The sequence below is a fragment of the Sceloporus occidentalis genome, unplaced genomic scaffold (assembly GCF_023333645.1).
Source record: "Sceloporus occidentalis isolate IW3139 unplaced genomic scaffold, rSceOcc1.0.p SCAF_9, whole genome shotgun sequence".
In the NCBI taxonomy this organism is placed as follows: domain Eukaryota; kingdom Metazoa; phylum Chordata; class Lepidosauria; order Squamata; family Phrynosomatidae; genus Sceloporus; species Sceloporus occidentalis.
This window is the reverse complement of record NW_028316989.1, coordinates 35,106,732-35,128,774: the sequence shown is the minus strand read 5'-3', so window position 1 is coordinate 35,128,774 and position 22,043 is coordinate 35,106,732.

Sequence of the window (22,043 nt, the reverse complement as noted above, 5' to 3'; positions counted from 1 at the left end):
TATTACTTCCCTTGATCTAGACACTATACTTCTATTGATGCAACCTAAAATTGCATTGGCTTTGTTAGCTGCCACATTGCACTGTTGACTCATGTTCAACTTGTGGTCTACTTGGACTCCCAGATCCCTTTCATACATAGTCTCATTATGCCAAGTGTCCCCCATCCTATATCTGCTTTTCATTTTTCCGCCCTAAGTGCAGAACCTTACATTTCTCTGTGCTGAATTTCATTTTGTTAGCTTTGGCCCAGCTTTCTAGCCTGTTCAGGTCATTTTGAATTTTGATCCTATCCTCTGGGGTGTTAGGCCCGATTTAGATGGGCCTTTGCGCCACCCCTGTCACGTGCTAGGGGTTGGCCGAGAACGCACTATCCATACCGGCCTCACCCCTAGCACGTGATGGGTACATCAAAATGGTGGTGCCCTATACACACGGGCGCTGCCATTTTGATACAACGGACGCATAGTGTCCGCACGTCCCATCACACTTGCGACATCACGAGTGTGCTATTTGCGCACTCGGGCATGGGTTCTTTTTCCGCCTCCGGGAAGCCTCTCCGTTTGGCAGCTGAGGCTTCCCGTCGGCGGAAATGGAGGCAGAGGCAGTCTGCCCTTTTTGGGCGGTCTGTATCCCGCCTTAGTATCCTAATTTAGTGTCATCTGTAAATATGATAAGTGTGCCCCCAATTCTGTCATCCAAATCATGGATAAAGATGTTGAATAGCACTGGGCCCAGGACAGAACCCTGTGGGACCCCACTGGTCACTTCTCTCCAGGATGAAAAGGAGCCATTGCTGAGCACCCTTTGGGTTCAGCCAGTAAACCAATTACAAATCCATGTAACAGTTACTTTGTCTAGCCCACATGTTACAAGCTTGTTTGAGAGAACGCCATGGAGAACCTTGTCAAAGGCCTTACTTCTCCTCTTCTCCAGGAGTTCTCAAAGATTATTGCCAATGGCTCTGATATTACATTCATTCTGTGCAGTTCATTCTGCGCTTTAGCTTCTCTGACTTTACCCCTACATGTGCTTGCTATTTGTTTGAATTCCCCTTTGGTGATTTCTCCATTTTTCCATTTCTTATACATGTTCCGTTTAAAACTTAACTCAATTGAAAGCTCCTTAGTCATCCATCCTGTTTTTTTTGTGTATGGAAACGAAGTGACAAGACCTATTTGTCTTTGGAAACTAGCCTGTAGGTGTGGGAGATGAGTGTAGGATGCCCCTCTGAGGATAGGGTCAGATAGTGTTGAGATGTGTGTAGTGAGCCAGGAAGCCATTATCCTTGGTCAATCCATAGCTGAGGGACTGTAGCTTATGGATGAATTCCAATTCTGCTGTTTTTCTTTCCAATCTACCTTTGTAGTTCTTTTGTTCAAGGATCACTGTTCTGAGGTCTGACATGGAATGTCCAGGGAGATTGAAATGTCCTGCCACTGGTTTTTGTGTATTCCCATTCCTAATCTCTAATTTATGTCAGTTTATCTTCTGGTGCAGAAACTGGCCCGTTTGCCCGATGTTGAGTGCTGAAGGACGTTGCTGGCATAGTATGGCATAAATCACATTGGAGGATGAGCACATGAAAGTACCCCTAATATTGTTGGTGATGCCATTAGGGCTTGTGGTGCCATTTCCAGGATGAATGTGCGGGCAGAGTTGGCATCTTGGTTTGTGGCAAGGCTTAGTACCACCTGTGTCCCCATCTGTGTCATGTCTCCTCCTGTGGATGAGTACCTGTTTAAGGTTTGGAGGCTGTCTGTAGTCAGTTTGAAGACATACTCGCACACAATGATCTATGGATTTCCATTGCAAGTCCTCTTGCAGGATAGTCCTCCCAATGGGCAATTTCCTTCCTCACCCCTGCAGAAAAGAGGTCAGAAATAAAGCTTCACAACAATTCAATATTATATCGGAGAGAAAAGCAGCTGTGTGAAGAACAATAGAGAAAGGGAAGGCTTTCCTTTGCTTAATGTATTCTGCCCCAAAATATGCCTGGTGTATTTAGAATCTGGAGATTCTTTGTTCGTGAGCAATTTCCAACAATCCAGTCTTCTGTTTTCAGCCCTTTCTCTTCCAGAGCATTGTTAGGTCGATTATGAATAGTAACAGGGAAATGCCTTCCCCATTTAAGTGCTGCTTATTTAGCATTAAGAACTACTGGTTAACAGACATATTGCCAGTTCATTGCTGGAAACGGTTGCAACCTGTTCTCGCAGCGACATGTATTACAGACAATTCTGCTCACAACTAGTCAGAGAAAGTCACTTTTTGGACTGCTTCTCCCAGAATCTCCTAGTTGGATATACTGGCTGGGAATTTCTGAAAGCTGTCGCTGAGATACATTAAGGTTTCCAAGTTCTGCAACTAGCGATAAGCAAACCTGCCATCTGTTTGAATTCTATAATGGTGAGAATCTATGTTTTGTGACCAGTGGTAATGTGGTGAGTTTTGAAGTACAGGTGCTCAATATGACAGCCCCCAGAGGTATTTACACTCATTGCAAATTCAGGCAGTTATGTCAGTCAATAAACTAGTTCTTGGAGTTTTCATCCCTCCTCAAGAGCACGTCCTTTGTAAACCTAATAATTCTTAAGCACCAATTGAAGGCCAGACAGCATAACCAGCCCTCAAAATACTTTGTATTATAAAAAAATATTACTTTACAATAATAAATCTTTCAGAGAATATCTGGTTTTTTTCTCACCAGCTATGCTGAGGATTTCTGCAAAGTTCAGAGATGGCAGAAGAGTCCAAAGTATTGTAGCAGCAGTCAGATGACACCCTCCTCCTTGCACATTGAAAAGCCCCAGTCCTCTACAATAGTGACTAGCTTGCCTCTACCACACAACTGCTTGCAATATTATGTACACAAACAAATGTGACCTGAACAGATTATTATGTCAGGAACATCCAGACCCTGAGATTTCAGGGCAAAAATTAGAGATCTAGGATTATACCATGGTGATATCACAAGGAATGCACACTGGTAATATCATTAAGCATAATACATGGAGCAGCAACCATGGTTGCTCTATGTAATTCAGATAATGAAAACCAGGTCTAACACAGATGAGTATTTCTTGGGTTGGAACTTCAGTTTTCCAAGCTCTGCATTGAGCAGAAACAGATACACATACATGATTTAAAGCTTTTAACAGCTTTGTAAACACTGATTTTAAGAACAGATGGAAATTGTAGTGCAACCAGAAGGGAGTTTTCCAAGCTGTGCTTTGAATAGGAAACACTTGAAGCCTTGAAAGTCTCCCCCTCCCTCTCTCTCCGTATGTAGAAAGATCTTGTAGCACCTTTGAGATTAAGTGAATTAAAGTTGGCAACATGAGATTTCGTAGACTCCAGTCTACTTCCTCAGATGCAGATAGATACACTCAGATGCATATATAAATAAATGCATCTGTATATATATGCATCTGAGTGTATCTATCTGCATCTGAGGAAGTAGACTGAAGTCTACAAAAGCTCATACTGTCAACTTCTTTCTTTCAGTTAGTCTCGAAGGTGCTACAAGATCTCTGCATACTGATTCTACAGACTAACATGGCTATATCATTGAGTTCTACCTGTGTGTGTGTGTGTGTGTATCTGTGTGTGTTTCTGTGTCTTGTGTTTGCGTGTATGTATTTTCAAGGCAAATGATCACCTGGGCCATCTTTTCTAGTCCTGAGGATGAAGGGAGGGCAAGACTATTACCTTGAAAATCTCAGGGCAATGCTCTTGCCTTAAGATTCTTTCCTCTCATCCCTAGGACTCAAAAAGATGTGCCAGGTCCTGAAATCTGGAAATCTTCAGCCTGAAAGGTCCATCACTTGAAGACGAGAATGCAAAACCCTTTCTTTTGTATTTCTTCCTTGTTCTGGCTGGCAAGACCAAACCATCTCCTCCCCTCCAAGCCACACACAAGTTGCAATTCTCCCATGCCATGCCAAGCATGCCTGAAATGTGAAAGTCTGGGTGGTAGGTAGGCATTACCCAGTTCTAAGCTGCATTGGCTGCCAAAGATTGAGAAGGAACCATCCCGTTCCAGATGCTGCTGGCTCAGTACACATCTCTGCACAGCATTGTGTAGCAGTTAGCCCAGGTCCAAAACAATCTCGCTGTTTGGTTCAGCAACCTCACATAGGAAAGAGAGCCCTTCCTCATCCATGCATCCCCTCTATTGTAGCCACCCTTTGGCTTCTTTCAAGGAGGCCTATTTTTAATTTGTATTGCTTGTGTCGAGCTTGTCTAGATAATGTGCGAACACCCTCCGTGTGAATCACCCAGGGCCCAGGTGCTTAAAAATAGATGAGGCTTCATTAAGGAACATCTGATGCTTAATGTGCAACATGGCAAAGGCAGTCTATTTAGGAGTAATTACACCCTTCCTCTCGTCTCTGCTGCAGCTCCTGCTGCTTTAACAGGGTCTTTTCATGTTGAGAAAAGGGATCTGTATATAGACAGGAAGGTTGCCAGTTAAGGATCACCCCAAGCCTTGAGATTTCAAGCCAGACCCTAAGACCAAGGACAGCCCTGGATGATATCATTTAGCACTTGCCCACCATTTCTCATTACACAAACACACAGAGAACATCTTTCTTATCTTTGGTTTAGAAATTAAGGCTCAGATCTTAGCTAAAAGTCAAGGTGCAAAGATGGGATTAATCCTTCTCACCTACTCAGGGAAATGGGATAAGGAATAACTAATTTATTCCTCGCTCCTAGCCAGAAGGTGAATGCAGAGCAGAATGGAGGGTGTGCCCTTGCACCACACAGATGGAGGGAGAAGGGAAAATCTCACAGAGTAAATATATAAGCCCTCTGGGAAGTCTTTGCAAGTTGCAGCAACCAATCAATTAAGCCTTGAAAATTATAGAAAGCCCTATCTCTTCTAGCTGAGCTGTAGATTTGGACACAGCCCCTTCTTTTTGCCTGGAGATGACCCCCCCCCCCCAAAAAAAAATACCCCTGGAGAATCTGCACCCTCAACCCCTGCCTAGAGACAACCCTTGAAAACTGGAGACTCAGGGAACATCTTGAGATTGATCTGGCAACTCTACTGGTTTCTATTCCACTAAATGCATCTTAGGAAGTAGACTGTAGTCTAGGAAAGCTCATGCTCGCAATGAAATTACAAAATTACAAAATTTTGTAATTTCATGCTGGCAACTTCTTTCTTTCAGTTAGTCTCAAAGGGACTACATGATCTCTCTACATACTGATTCGAGTTGACTGTTGACCTATGGAGACCCATGACTTTAATAGAGTTTTCTAAGGCAAGGACTACTCAGAGGTGGTTTTGCCAGTTCCTTCCTCTGAAATACAGCCTACAGTCTCTAAGACTCTAAGAACTAACCAGGGCTGACCCCGATTAGCTTCCAGGATCTGAGGACCAGGTACCTTTAGGGTATCCTTTTCTAGGTGAGTGGGACATGTAGTTGAAGAACCTTGGTCAAAATCAACTTACCATGGTACCCAACAGGAGTAGAAATAGGACTGTCTTTCCTTCCTCCTCCATGGCATTCAATTTCTGGATGTGGGGCCCTCCATGCTATTCAAATCCTGCTATGGAGCATTGCTAAGTACTATCCAAGGTGTTCAAATCTGTTCTCCAAAATACGGTTAGGCACTTTGCAGAACTCTTTTTAAAAATCTGGACTAAAACCAAGAACAGATTCATCAGCCCACAGTCTTGAAAGTCACTAGATGCTGCTGCCCCTCAGAGTAGGTTTTTAGGATGCAGGAATGATGGAAAGTTAATCCTTTCTGATGAAAGTAGAAAAATCCAACATAAATATGCCATCAGAGATACGCCCTTATGCTTAGTTCTCAGGGAAAAGATCAACAGACAAAACTTCCAGAACTTGGAACAGTTAGTTTTGAAGGACAGAAAATCATTTTTAGAGCATCAATGGGTAGCTGTTAAAATGCCAAGAGAAAAATTATGAAACCTATTTTGCTATGTACATCATTACTAACATGTCGGCTCATTTTTAAAAACAGGTTCGATCTATGAAAAATAGCTCAAAATGTCTCCCAAACCTCCTAAATTATCTTTCCCAGTAACAGTTAGTGCAAAATGTTAATTGTTGCTCAAACATTTAACATCATTGGCATTTATTAATTAGGATAATACATTTTAAATTGTTGTTGAAATTCTGAGCAAATTGGAAGTGGTGGATTCACTTTAAACTAATCATTCCCAGCTCAGAATATTTCTGATCATTACCTGACTGGTAAAAGCAAAGGAGCCCTGGACAGACAATGTTGGCAACCTGGACCAAAGTTCACCAAATGAAACATAAAAACCAGAGCTTTATGGCAACTCTATGAATGAAAGACCGCCAAGACATCCTGTTTCTATCTACCTGTCGTGATAATGGGAGTTCTCCCAGTATCTGAGCTTTCTTCTCAGGTAACAAAAGGTTTAGTGAGGTGAAGCGGTTCAGTTACATTTTAACAGGTGCTCAGCATCACAGGGGTGACAAGACAGCAATTTGCCTATGAGATGATCAGCTGCAAATCTTTGAAAGCTTTCTCAGCAGAGGTTATAAAAAAAGCCCGAGGAAGGACCAGGAGACAGACTCAAAGAGATGATAACAAAGTGGCATCTGGAGGAAGGGGCTCCTGTCCCACCCTGGGGAAGTTGTCTAAGCTGACAAAGGACTCTAGACTCCCAGCTGCCCCAGGTCCCATCTGATCTGTGAGTAGAATTAGGAGAATGGATTAGCTAGTCACATCAAGGCTTCTGGTTATTTTTCCTGACTTGGCTGAAATGATCTAACGAAAATCTGTCTGCAACTTGTAACTTCGAATCTTATGTCTAAAGATATTTTCTTTCTTAGAATATAACATTTTCCTTTAAAAGTTCACTATCTTTCATCTCCTCTTTCATATACCTTTGCTCAGTGCACCCTTCACCAGGGAAGGAAGGAAGGAAGGAAGGAAGGAAGGAAGGAAGTGTCTCTGCAGCATCAGAGATGGCAAGTGCCAGTGGAATCCCAGCAATATCCTTCTGCATTGCTATAAAGGGAGAATTCAAATCAATGTGTGGTGGCAAATAGATGATCTCTGGAGGTCCCAACAGGAGCAGGAAGAGGGGGCCTCAAAAGCATTACACCCAAAATACCAAATGGTTTAGCTTGAAGCTCTTATTGCCTGATGGTGGCTTTGATATCAGTATGATACTGAATCCACTCTAGGCTTTAGACTAGACTTCTGGGAGTTATAGTTGGAAAAACTAATCTTTTTCCAGGTTTGCCAGCCACAGTCCCAAGTTTTTCAGAAATAGAAATAATCGCTTTGGGAGAAAGAAAAATGCTAAAATATTGAGATGGTAAATGCCAAACCAGTTCTGTGAAGACTGGGGGTGTATCCACACTGTACCAATAAAGCAGTTTGACACCACTTTAACTGCCATGACTGTTCGGTGAGGCAGCACATCTCTCTGACAGACCAGGCTGAATATTTCACTAAACTGCAAATCCCAGGATTTTACAGGATGGAGCCATGACAGTGGGCTCAAACTGCTTTATTTCTGCAGTCTGGATACATCCAAAGTGTGCTCAAGGGGAATTAGCACCAGTTTGAAGGGGAGAACATGGCAGGGAGGGAATGGAATATCCTGGAAAGGGACAGAGCAGGCCTGTTGGCTGGAACCATGCACAGGAGTGCTCCACATTGCAGATCCCATCTGTCATTTGACATTTCAGATGGTAGTTGATGCTGTTTAATACACTGCCAACCTTCCTGCTAGGTTCCATAGTTGCACCTTTACCTATAGTTTGAGCACTGAGTAGGTGAGCAGCAGTGCTCTGGAGGGGGGAACCTCTGCTGCTGTTTTACAGATGGAAATGCTGTGAAAGGCACAACAGCAGGCTGTCCTTTTTCATGGTCAGTTGGCAGCCCCTACCAGCTTGGTTGCTATTTCTTCCTTCCCCTAATAGGTTTGCATTTCTCTAACCTGTACCCAGAAAGTGGCTCCATGTATCCCTTAGATCCATCTAGCCTTGAAGAAGCTGGAGAGAACTCTAGGATGAAGTAGGAAGAATAAAATCAGGCAAACAAATGGGGCGAGGGAGAGAGATGTGTATACCTGATCATAAATACCACCTAGTAATTGCCACCCTGCAGCTTTATTGGAGCAATCTGGGTTAATAATTAAATCCCCAGCAGGGATTGCATGTCACTATGGGTAAACATCAGATAAATTACTGCAGTCTTAAAGGTCAACAGCGGGAGAATTTGCCCTTGTTAGCTTAATGGCAATGCAGAGTTTTCAAGAGGCCATCTTAAGGCCCTGGCCAAGAGGAAGAAAGAGGGAAGCAATTACTCACATTTCGACCTCCCGCTCATCCCATGGTTGTTTCATTCTGGCTTTAAGTGGATTTAATTTTGGATCCAGTCAGTCACATGGTCCTTCAAACAAGGTCCTTCAAACAAGAATCATCCATTTGCAAGGGATCCCAAGGATCATCTACTCTAACCCACTGCCAGAGGGGACTCCTTTGCTAAAGCATTCCTGAGAGATGAGCATCCAACCTCTTTTTAAAAGGAGAGTCTACCACCTGCAGAATTAAGCAGATCTTATTGTTGAGGAGCAAGTTTATCCTAATGTTTAGTCAGAGTCTCTCTTTTTTTTGGTTCTATCCTGTAGAGCAACAATATAGATGCCCATTCCACCTTCAAAGTGATAATCCTTCTCATATTTGACTATTGCGTCCCTGTTCAGTCTTGCCTTCTCTAGACTTACATACTCAACCTTTTCAATCATTACTTATAGGATTTGGCTTCTAGACAGTTTCTCTCCTTAATCACCTTCCTCTCTTGAATGTCCCCTCATTGCACCATTTCTTCTGTTTCTACCATTTTAAACACATTTTTTTTTCTTTTAGGAGAAGACAGAGGCAAAATAGGAGTTAGGAAAGAAGAAAGAGGGCAGCGGAAAGAGAGGAAGACCACATGACAGATGGATAGACTCAACCAGAGAGGTCATGGGCCTGAATCTACAAGGCCTAAGCAGAGCAGTGGAGGATAGGGAGTCTTGGAGATGTCTCATCCATGGAGTCACCATGAATCAGGGCCAATTCAAGGGCAGTTAACAAGTTCTGCTTTTACTCTGTTATCCATTTGCAATTGTTCATCTTCTCTACAGAAGATTTAATCTACAGGATGCTGCTCCAGCTCCACTGGGGCTTATTCTCACTCCAGTTTGGCTCCTCTCCTCCTCCCTTTTAATCCAATGTTGAATTGGGAAGACAAGTCACACAAGTTCTGAGTTAGTCCACTTGTAGAAGCTGTAGATAAACAGCAAATATTATACAAGAGCTGTATTACTGACTGCTTCCATCTTGATAGTCAAAAAGGTATTGAAATGAAATGGCTTGGACCTGACAGTGTTTTGCTGGGCATACTGCTGGTTTGTTGGAATGGCTTTGGAAATTGGTTGGCACTAGCTGAATGTATTCTTGGTTTTCTGTACTCCCCCCCCCCCCCCCCATTTTCAATATTTGAATACAATGTTATTTAAGGACAATTTTGTGTTTATATTATTGTTCACTGCCTTGGTAGACTTTGTCTGACAGTAGGCTATATATTCCCTTAATTTACCCCTTATCCTGTTTGAACACCCTGCTGAGCTCACAGTTGTAAGGCTTCGGGAGGAATGTTTTTTTAGCATCACTTTTACATGTTGATTATCTTGAGAAAGCTGCATCAGTAAGTTTAACAGTATTTTCTGCCATAATGTTGACTCTTTTTCTTTTTCATTTCTACTTGTATAAATTGGAAGAGTATATTTTTAAAAACAACAACAACTATTCCACACACACACACACACACACACACACACCCCATTCTAAAGAAATCTCTTGGGCTGGAATCCAGCTGATAGTCCCAACTGAAGTAGATGCACTGAATCAATGGGATTTATATAAATGTTAAGTTACAATTCAGCAATTGATTAAACAGTTCTGTTTTAATTTGAAGTAGCCCATACCCTCCAGCTGAACTATTTGGCAGGCATGGACCCAATTATCGTCTGTTGTCCCACTTCTTCAGCTGCTTTTCAGCTGTTTCTCTTTCCTCCGCTCACTTTCTCCCTTTGTCTTCAGCTTAGTTTAGTCTCTTCAACCTGGGAGCTTTATTGCATGAGAAAAGAAAGCCGAAACAGATCGGGAGATAGTGGCTTTTTCCTCTCTGTATGCTGTCCTAGCACTTCCGTTCTTCCCCAGGGAAACAGTCATAAAAGCGTGCCTTTTGCCAAACTGGTGGTTCCAGCATGACAAAAGACACACTTTTACAACTGTCTCCCCTTGGGAAGAGAACAGAAGTGCTTCAATGGCATGCAGAGAGGCGCAGTGCAGAGCAAGCTGTTACTCTCCCAATCTGTTTTGGTTTTCTTTTCTCCTGATTCTGAATTCAAAGTGAAAACGTAGTTTGCATTCAGCTAACTCAGCAGGATAGAGAGGAGAGGAGAGGGCAGAGTCTTGTCCTGGTTAGCAGATTCAGGCAAAAGCAAACTGCTGCAGCTCCTCCTAGTTTGTCTCTTCTTCCTCATTCATAACTATGGCCATCTTGGCCACACTCTGACATTGCATGACCACATGCACCCCAGTTTTCACCTGTGAAATGTTGCAAGGTATACTAGCCACAGTATACGGGTGGGCATGATCCAGAGTCAGGATGTTGCACTGCCTAATTTTCAACTGCTCCTAACCTCCAGATGACATCATCATGGCCAACATTTTGGGTGACCAAAGGGGGTGACGTGTCACTTCCCATCCCATCTCAAGCCATTGGAGCAGGATAGACTGTTTCAGGATGGAGTGCTCTGAAATGGCATGTAATAGTCCTGCAAAGTAGGTTTCTAGCTTTTCAGTATGAGGTGGACTTTTTGTCTGAAAACCAGGTGTGTGTGCATGTGTATGAAACCCAAACACACCCAAAACTTGAAGGGAGGCACCAGAGCTTGGGGTATATTAGCTTCCCAAAAGCCATATGAGACTCATGAACCACATGATTCCTACCCTTGCCATAAGACTTAGACCCCTTTCTTTAAGGCTCAGATGGGAGTGATGTGGGTGGCCTCCAGATGTTATTGGACTGAAACTCCCAGCATTCCTTACCTGTTCCCTCTAGGAATGCTGAAAGCTGAAGTCCAGTGTCATCTGGACCTCGATTCCTAAACTCTGGTCCTCCAGGTATTTGGGCATCCGCTCCCAGAAGCCTCAGCCATCTTAGCCAATGGTCTGGGATTCTGGGAACCAAAATCCAAAACACCTGAAAGGCCAGAGTTTGGGAATAACTGATCTAAACAATGATGCTATTCCCACTCCCTGCTATAAACAGAACCTGTCAGTGTCACAATTTTCAAAGGCTTTTATTTATTGGGAGAAGAAAGTCAATATTCCAGGTGGGGTGGTGCACTCTCAAGTCTCACTTTGACCACAGCTTTGTTTCCAAGTTGTAACCTGGCAAGGAAACCAAGATAGAGCTGCCAACCCTCCCTAGTTCAGGCTGTGAAGAGGCTGAAAAGGACCCCATTCCTCCCCTCTGTCTTGACATTCCATCTGTCCGAGTCCCCCGGCCCTTCTGCCATCCTGCAAGCTCAGCCGATGCAGTCCAGACATCCGTCTGCCTGAAAGAGCAGGTGCAATGCAGAAAGGTATTTGCAAGACTCAAAATGACTCACTCTGGCAAGTCCCAAGCCAAGCCCAGTACTGCAGGGGAAAGGAAGAGAGCCAAGCCATGTTTGTAACCCCATCGGGCAAGGTCTAATGCAATGTGCAGAGAGCTGATGGAAATAGGTTCCAGCATGGAATCAAGAGTACCAAGATAACAGGGGACAACTAGGCTGGCCATTTCAGGCATGACCAAAAAAAAAAAAAGGGGTGGTGGTGGGAGGAATGTAGCTCCATGTTGGGGATGGGATGAAGATGAAAGAGGACAGTGAGTTACGTAACATATCCATAGGTTTTGCATGAGCTTGTAATAATATATAGAAGCTTATTTAGAAATTATGATTATTCTTTAAGTCAATGTGAAAGACATCTCCTCTCATCACAGCGAGGACAATTCAGATTAGGGACCCGTTCGCACTATGCAGTTATAACCCTATTATTCTACTTTAACTGCCTTGGCTACATCCTGTGGAATCCTGGGATTTGCAGTTTGGAAAGGCATTAGAATTCTCTGGCTGAGAATACTAAATATTGCTTGTTAAACTACAGGACTCTATAGGATGTTAGTCAGTCATAATGCTATAATTGTGTAGTGTGAAACAACCCCAGATGACCATGTGTGTTCCTGCTGCATGTTCCTCTGTCAGGGATGCAGTTGGACTAGATCCATGATTCTGAAGCTTTGGCATGCCAGATGGTATGGACTTCATCTCCCAGAATCCCCTGCCCATTGGCTATATTGGCTAGGGTTTTTGTGAATTGAAGTCAAAAACACGTAGAGGGCCAAAGTTTAAGAACCACTGCATTAGAGCAAGGCTCATGAAGCTGTCTGATGTGTGGGAACTGGCAGTTATTTTTTTCTCAGCTTGCCAGGGACAGGTAACATATTGTGAAGGCTGAGGCTGAGTCAGGCCCCAGCTCTGCTCTCCCAGCTCCTGGAGAGTTGGCTCAGCCAGGCCCTAGCTCTGTTGTATCGCCTTCAGTGGACCCTGTGGCTTAGCAGCCTAGCCTTTCTCTAGCAGAGGTTCCAGGCCTGGGAGACATAGGCGGTATCCAGACCGGCACTTTGCCAACCCTAGCATGTAACCGCAGCATCAAAATGGCGATGCCCTGTCTACATGGGTGCCGCCATTATGACGTCACGGCCGCACCGCAGCCATTACGTGTGCGCGCTGCTGCAGGGCGCTTGTGGTGCCCTTTTAGCGGTGCCAAAAGGAGCGCCAAAGGACTGAAAGGACATACCCTTGGCATTCCCAAAGTTTAGCTGAGAATCCCTTATTAATCACCCAGCAGCTGCGATAAGGTGGCCCAGTCATTACAGCAAGTGTGAACCAGATGCGGATCGGAATCGATTTAAATTTGCCCTTTGGCCAGCTGGAGAGGATCCATTTTGAATCGATTCATTCTCCAGTGTGAACCACAAGTGGGTTAATTTATTTCACAGCAAGAAAATGTGATCAGGGCAAATGTAGCATGAACTACGCTCCGCTGCTTAACCGATCCATTGATTCGGATTGCAAAGTGATTTATTTGTAAGTGGGAATGTGGCCTAAATAGTTCTACATGGAAATCTTTACAGCTTCCGTGCTGCTGTGTTGATCAGCACTCAAGAGATAATTTAAAGGATCATCCAATAAGAGGCAAAATCCACAAGGTCTCCCACTTTGCCAGTGCTTCATCATGGCCAGAGCAAAAGGCCAGCATTACCTTCTTCCCAGCCCCTGGCATGGTCACAGGGGCAAAGGCTACATTCAAAGGACCATTTTGCCTGCTTACATTCAGCCTTGAGGTGTTTTCAAGGGGTTGTTGAGCAGCTGCCAAAGCCAAATCAATGGCATCATTAAAAGCGTGGGCTCCTGAGCTGGGAATTGCAGCAAGAAAAGTGTAGAGAAGGGAGCTGGTTGCTTGCCAGTCTGGTGTCAATCAGCATACGATTAAAGGATACGGATAAAAGTCATTTTTATCATGCTCTCAGCTCCTTTTTTACTAACCAGGGTCAATTGCTGAGCATGCTGAGTGTGTATTGTACACAACGGAGTCGCTAGTCTGGTATGCCAAGCCTCACCAACATGCCTCTTAACTCTTACTGGATTTCTTACTTCAGTAATATTTAGAGTGACCATGGGCAAAGAAGAAACATCGGCCCGTTACAGACCGCCCAAAAGGGGTGGTCTTGGGCCGCTGCTGTTTGCTCCGTGAGGGAGCCGCAGCAGCCAAACCGTGTGACTCCCTCACGGAGCAAAAAAGGAGCGCGCAAATCGCGCTCCTTCCAGGAACCCGGAAGAGACACTGCGAGTGCCAAAGTGCACACTCGCGATGTCTCTTCCGGGTTGGGACGTGCGGACGCAGAGCGTCCGCTATGTCAAGATGGCGCTGCCCGTCTGTATAGGACGCCGCCAATTTGACGTATCGGTTACGCGCGAGGGGCAAGGCGCGTCCAGAAGCGCCACCCCTCGCACGTAATCACGGCGCCTCTTAGGCCTGTCTGTAATGCGCCATCATCTCAGGATGCTCAAAAGATGGTTTTCTTTCTTTCTTTCTTTAAAACAATATTTATTCATTAAGTCTTAAAACATTGTGTAAAATTAAATTAGCAGAGCTAGGAAATCTTACTTTTTTGGACTATAACTCCCAAAATCCCTTAGCCACCATGGCCATAGCCCATACTAACTGGGTATTCTGGGACCTGTAGTCCAAAAATAGTAACATTTGCTAACTCTGCTTCTTAGTAGTAGTAGTAGTAATAGAAGAACTAGGTGTATGAAAGCTCATGCTGCCAACTTCTTTCAGTTAGTCTCAAAGGTGCCACAAGATCGCTCTGCATTCTGCTTCTTAGGATGCATCTACATTGGGTGTCTGCACCCTCTGCTCTCTGTCAGTTTTGATCAAAACCTTTGCAGAAACAAGTGAAACTGCTCTTATTTATTTATTTATTTACAATGTAGGAAACTATCCTTATCCTTCCTGTGTTATTTCTGCTAAATTTTCTGTTAAAGAAGAAATGTTCCGGAACACATCTATTTTGTTAAGTGACATGTACCTGGTACACAAGGAAAACAAGCAGTAAAGGAAAGAAGTTAGAATAGTCCAAGCCATCGTATTCCCCATCACCATGTATGGATGTGAGAGCTGGACAGTGAAGAAAGCCAACAGGAAGAAAATAAATTCATTGGAGATGTGGTGCTGGAGAACAGTGCTTGGACAGCCAAGAAAACAAAGAAATGGGTCATTAAACAAATTAAGCCTCTCTATTCTTTCTTAAACTTAATCTGTTCTCGCCTTAGGAGCCAAGATGATGAAACTGAAGTTGTCGTACTTTGGTCACATCATGAGAAGGTATGACGCACGTGAAAAGACGATAATGCTAGGGAAGGTTGAAAGCAGTAGAAAAAGAGGAAGACTGCACATTAGATGCATAGATTCAATGAAGGAGGTTATGGGCCTGAGTCTACAAGAGTTCAGCAGAGCAATGGAGAATAGCGGGTCTTGGAGATATCTCACCCAAAGGGTCGCCATGAATTGGAGCCGACTCAAGGGCAGTTATCAACAACAACAACCTGTACAAAATCCTTGGAAAGGTCACAGCTTGCATCTTTCTATCTCCTGTTACATTCTGATCCCTCTCCCAGAGCTACTGTATATACTCATGTGTAAGTCTAGAAATTTTAGTCAAAAAATTGACCCCAAAAACCTGAGTCGACTTATCCACTGGTCAATGTAAGTACTGTACTTTAACTCTTATCAAAAAAAGGAACCATCCCCTGGTAAAAGGCAAAAATATAATCTGTCCTGGAAGCACTGACCACCCACTACTCGCTCTCATCCATCCAGCCTTTAGTGTGACCACAAACAGTTATAACTGCTGAAGTTTTGTAAGTTCTATGGCATTGTTTTCCTTTGTTTCATCCTTTACATCCTTTGTTACGTGTCCCTCATTTTTACCCTCGACTTAGCTATGGGTCATATCAAAATCTATGATTTTGGCCCCAGAATCTGCTCTTGACTTATACATGAGGTCAACTTATAGTCGAGTATATACGATATGTAGTAATGCTGATTAAATATCTGTACCTTTTGTAATCCATCAGTGTATTGATACCCATGAAAGTTCATGTTGAAATGAATCAGTCTTAAAGGTGCTATTAATTTCCTTCCCCTCAATTTTCCTAATAGGATACAAGAGGCCTCCAGAGCCCTATTTTGGAGGACTGGTCCTTCCTCTGTTTCGGACATCTACTTCTGTTTGTAGCAGCTTCCCTTAGTTACAACCTTCCCCTGTGCCAAGTATTTTCCACTTTTAGAAGAGAGGCTCTCGGAAATCCAATTTCTGCCTGTCAAAATCAGCCAAATGACCATCAGTTAAGAGTTAATGGGCTTCGGATGAGTACAGGGGTATTGACAGGTTGCTTGTGTCTCTTTAAAAGCCAGCTAATGAATTGGATTGTGGGTATTGATCCTGCATTTCCTCTTTGCACCTGTTATCCCTCCATTCTTCATTACAGGCCTGTCCAGCTTCATTAAAACCTACTGCTGGTTCAGTCTTTGCAGAAGATGGACAGGGATGGGAACTATATTTATTTAGAAACAGGGGCTTCGTCTGGATAGGACACGGGGGCAAAACATCCCAATGCCCTCTCCAGAGGAATGAATGGTGGGATCCGTTAATACCACAGAGGTAGCTTATCACATTTTGAAGTATGTGAAATAATGCATATCCTCATTTTCATCTTGCTTAGCTTCCAAAGTCGGATGCGATCAGGAGAACTCATGGGGATCCACATTTTAGAGAGAGCATTTGCTATAAAGGAAGAGGGTAAAGTATTTCTGGTTTTTCCATAGAAGCAAAATAATTGGGATTGCATGGAGTGGAAGAAAAAATTCGTCTGCAAAGGACAGATAAAAATAGAGTGAAAAAAGGAGGTAGAGGGAGGAAAAGGAGGGAGGGAATTCTGGTTTTTTGACAGACTTTGAGCCTAAATAAGCAGAAAGCAGTCTGAGAGATAGACCCATTGATTTACTCATCAATACATTTGACCTTTCGCATTGACCATAACACCAAGCTGCTTGCTAGCTCAAGTTCCTTGAAATGGTCAAAGCAGAAAGGTTCAGAGAGAATCTGAATCCTAACTGAATAAATCAGTTTGAAGCATGCACTGAGACCTGGGCCTTAAGACTCCCAGGCGATAGCATTCAGTGTCTTTTGGACATCCTCAGAACAACAAAAAGAAGTATATCTGACTTAAGAAGAAAAAAATGCAAACAATTAAACCAAAGCTGCATGGAAGTAAAATCTAAGTCAGTAGTCAAGTCTCTTTTGCAGCTAGGATAGTCATTAGTCTGGAAAATGTCAGCTGGCAATATGATCTACCGGTCATTTTTCATCACTTGAAGAGCCGGTCTGGATGTGGCAAAGGGGATATAAGTTTCAATTTGCCAGTGTGGATACATGACATGAGCGTACAGATTGGTCAAAGCAATGGCAACATGCACAAGGAACAATTTTAACTCTCTAGCATGGTGTAGTGGTTTGAGTGCAAGACTATTATGACTCTGGAAACCAGGGTTTGAATCCTCACTCAGTCATGGAAACCTACTGGTTGTTATGAAAGTAAAAAGGTGCCATTTTTCTCCGCTTTACCTCCAATTTAACTGCGCGTTAATTCACTTTAACAGCGATATCTGCTAAACTTCGGGCATTTGTGTTTGTTTGTTTTTTTAAATTTAAATCTATTTTAAATCCCATTTTCCAGTGCGATCTCCCTAGTGTGATAAGGTCCTTAGACCACTACATCATGCTGGCTCACACAAAAAGCATCACAAAAAGAAAGCAATTCTGCAGTGTGGCTGTGGCAACCAATTGCTGGCAGGCAAGACCACATGTACCACCTGTTGCAGTGTAACTTGTCCCTTCCTTTCTGCTTGCTCTGCTTCCCAGCCTCTCCTCTTCTGGCCACTCATCCCCTCCTCACTCCATCCCTGTATCATGGCAACCATCCTTAGCAACCAGGAGAGTCCCTGCAAGTCCAATTGGCAAACAGTTGCTAGGAGACCAACTTGATCTTTCCCTCTTCCAGCTCTTGGTACCTGGCTCTAAATAGCCTGCATGGATGAGATAATGCTGAGCTAGAGATCTGACACATTACTGGGTGGAGGCTAGAGAGTTACTCCACATAGACCGAGAGATACAATTTGGGGGGCTTTTCTGTGTTCCCATTCTTAATCTAACCCTATAAAATTCATGGGGTCACCATAGATTGATGGGCAACCTGAAGGCACATTCACACACAGAGAACAGTACCTTTCCTGCTGGATAAAGGTGAATGTAAGACATGCAGTCAGCTTTACATATCCACAGATTTTATTATTCACACATTCAACCCTCCACAGCTTGAAAATGTTTAAAATATAAATTTCCAAAAGCAACCCTTGATTTTGCCATTTTATATAAGGGACATCATTCAACTCTGCCATTGTATACAATGGGACTTGAGCATTCATGGATTTTTGTATCCACAGGGGATCCTGGAATCAAACCTCAGCAGATACCAAGGGATACCCAGTGTACAGTATAAGAGGCAATGTGGCATAGTGGTTTGAATGTTGGACTGTGACTCTGTAGATCAGGGTTCGATTCCTAGCTCGGCCATGAAACCCACTGGGTGATCTTGGCCAGATCACACGCTCTCAAGAAAAGCAATAGGGGAAGGCAAGTAAATCTCATGATAGACTCACTTGAGGGTCGCCAAAAGTCAGAAATGACTTGAAGGCACGCAACAAGAAAAACAAAGATATATAGTGGTGATGGTGAACCTTTTAGAGACCAAGTGCCCAAACTGCAACCCAAAACCCACTGATATATTGCAAAGTGCCATGTCCCTTTGGCTTTCTAGTAACAAACTCTGGCAAACTCTATGCTGGGGTGACGGCACATGTGCCCACAGAGAGGGCTCTGAGTGCCACCTCTGGCATGCGTGCCATAGGTTTGCCATCACTGATATATAGAATCATAGAATCGTAGAGTTGGAAGAGACCACAAGGGCCATCCAGTCCAACCCCCTGCCATGCAGGAAATCTCAATCAAAGCATCCTCGACAGATGGCCATCCAGCATATTAGGAAGGATATCGTTGTTGTAACAGCTGTTTGACAGTAATGCCTCTGAAGGTAGGGGACTCTCCATCTTAAACAAATGTTATATGGACATCTTTCAGGAATGCTTTAGTTGTGTATTCCTGCATGCCAGAAGGTGGATTAGTAGGCCCTTGTGTTCCCTTCCAACTTTCTAAGATCTCCTGGGAATAATGCATAAAGAAATAAGCAGCAGGATTCATCCTCTGTCATCATCATCTTATAGTTTCAGATCACTGTGCAGAAAAACTCTGCAATCAATCTATATATTTTGGAATTTTTATTGACCCATGGTGTGGAACAACTAGTTGCCTCTGCTAAGAACTGGTCCTGTCAATATCACTTACCTCCTACATTCACATTTTTGGAAAACCCCAGGTTCTTTCTGTCAAATATTGGAGGAAATGCATCTTGCATTGAACTGGTGTTGCATCCTCTGTTTTTAACACTTCTCCATACTGCAAATAGCTGTACCTCTTAAATTTGGCCAACACAGATATTTGGATGAGATTTTCAGGTTGTTCCTAGGAAGACTTTTTGAAATTCTCAGTCTGAATGAAGTTCATTTCTTCATTAAATAGATTAAATAGGTAACAGCTATTTCCAGTATGCAGAGGATCACATACTATGTTCCTACCAGTTGAATTAATAGTTGAAAGGTGTCTGGCTTCTGTCTGAAGAACTGGATGAGACCGTGGCCCATCTTTTTTCCCCTCAACAAATGATGGACTTACTCTCATACTACTATTTGCACTTTGGATGGTGTAATGTTAATTTGAGTAATTGACTATTTTAGTGAGTTATTATATTTGTTATATACCTTTGGGTGTCATATACATGCATACAGTACGTGTTATATACACGCACACAGTGATTTAGGTCTTATCCTTTCCATTTGATTTGTAGAAGAAAGAGGCACTAAGAAGGCTTTGCTTAGGCTTACTTAGAAAAATACTTGAATTTCTTTAGAAGTGTGTACTTTGGTTTCAGGGATCTTTCTTCTAGAAAAACAAGCTAACACAGGCATCTCTTTTTCACCCTGGTTAAAGGTCTTCTGATGGAAAGGAGTCTGCAGAAGGCCAATTTTGACATCTGGCCTTGGAAGATAATCTAAACATCTGGTCACTAATGTTAGTTGGATGGAGAGTTACCCAGGAGCATGTAGAATGTACAGTGATCTGGCACAGTCTGTATTAGAAATGTACAGTACAAGAACTGAGCTCAGGGTTGAGATTTGGGTCTGTCAGTGTATGAGACAGAAATGCATTTCTTTCAGTAAAGTTGGATCCTTGATTCACAAGCATGGCCTTCTAATTTCTCCTGGAATTACTGCAGGAAATAATTCCTCTTCAAGTCCAACACGTCTGAAGAGCACCAGTATGCGGAAGCTTGAGATAAGCCACAACTTCAAATGAGGCTCTGGAACAAACTTGAACCAAATGTACCTTGCATGAGAGAAAGGGACAGTCACACTGATTGTGTTTAAAATAAGGAAAGCAATCTGCCTAAGGAACCTAACTGTCATTCATTTCAGTGGCAAAAACTGTGTTTACTGTTATGCCTTTTTGTGCAGCTCCTGTGATTGTGTATATGCATCACACTGGGGGGGGGGGGGGGGGGGAGACCAGAGCTGCTCCAGGGATGTGATATTGGCTAAACAAGCCCCACTGATACCTTTTTTTTACACATATCCAAAATCATTTACTAATCCAGAAATGCAGCCCATGGGATGGGAAATGGCATGTCTGTGGATTTTCAGTGGCTGTCAGTCCCTGATTTATTACAATTATATTCCACCTTTTCTCCCAGAACAAAAACAAGAGTGGCTGATTATAATAAAATTGAAAAGCAACTACAATGAAAACACACAATAAATACATTGCTCCAGAGGGAAAGGAAAAAGGGATCATTCCCAGATCAGTGCTTCCACCTGCTGGCACTATAGTCAACATACAACCATTGGTAGCAAGCAGTGCTAAGTTAACAAAGGAGTGGAAAGAAGCAGATTTTCTGCAACACAAAATGAACAGGGTGCCTGGCAGAGATAGCAGAATGAAGCACGTAAAAGAATGGAAAGATGTGCAACATGCCCAGGAGATTAAAACTTCACCTCTGCTGAAGCAAATAAAACAAAACAGTGCTCTGGGGCTGTTGTTAGGATTGAGAAAGTGGAGCCAAAGTTCATAGTTTAAAATGGACTGGGTAGGCCTGCTGGAAGAGATAGGTCTTTAATACTGTTTTACATTCAGAAAGCTGTCAAATCTCTCCTAGCAGGTCATTCCATAGTCTAAGAGTAGCTGATGAAAATGCCCTCTAGGTGACAGCTGTTAGTCTAGTTTTGGCCTGTAGAAGTAAACGTCCTCCAGAGGACCTGAATGAATGGGGTAGATTATAGCAATAGCAAGTACATGTATTTACTGCATATCAATGAACTAGCACTTCCTAAGCAGTTTACAACGTGTAAGCCAATTGCCTCCAACAAGCTGGGTACTCATTTTAATGACCTGCAGAAGGATGGAAGGCTGAGTCGACCTTGGAGCCCTCCAGAATTAAACTTAAACACTGTGGCAGCAGGACTGGCATTTAACCACTGTGCCACCAGAGCTTCTGGTTTATGATTATGATGTATTTGAAGGAACAAGTCCAAGGTAATTGCCTTGCTGTTGTAGTCTGAACTAACTGAAGTTTTTAAACTGGTTTCACTGGTATCCCCATTCAATGGTATCCCCATTGCAATAATCTAGGAAGGAAGTTACATATGCAGAGATAACTGCACCACAGACTCAGTCTGCCTAGATAAGCTGCATAGTTGGTATTTCACCTGAAGCTGATGCTTCATGCAACTGAGGTCAACAGGCCAAAGCTGGCTTCATGAGCCTGTCCTTCTAGAGGAGTGTAACTCCATCTAGATCCAGCTGAGCATCACTTTGCTGGGAAGATGTACCACCTACTAACAGCATGTCAATCTTTTCTGAACCAAGTCTCCATTTATTGGACCTGATTGACTCTAAGTAGCAGTTCAGGATAGCCATTGCCTCATTTTGTCTGATGAAAAGGAGAAATAAATCTAAATGTCAGCTACTAACCGTATCAGTATCTCGGGAAAACTAGGATGGCTGCACCTCTCACAAAAAAAGAACTAAACAAATATTTTGGTCCCAAATGCCTCCATGGATGTACTGGTAATCTCACCACATTTTAGACTGCTCCTGCACCATTTTAGTCCTTCGACAGGTCTTT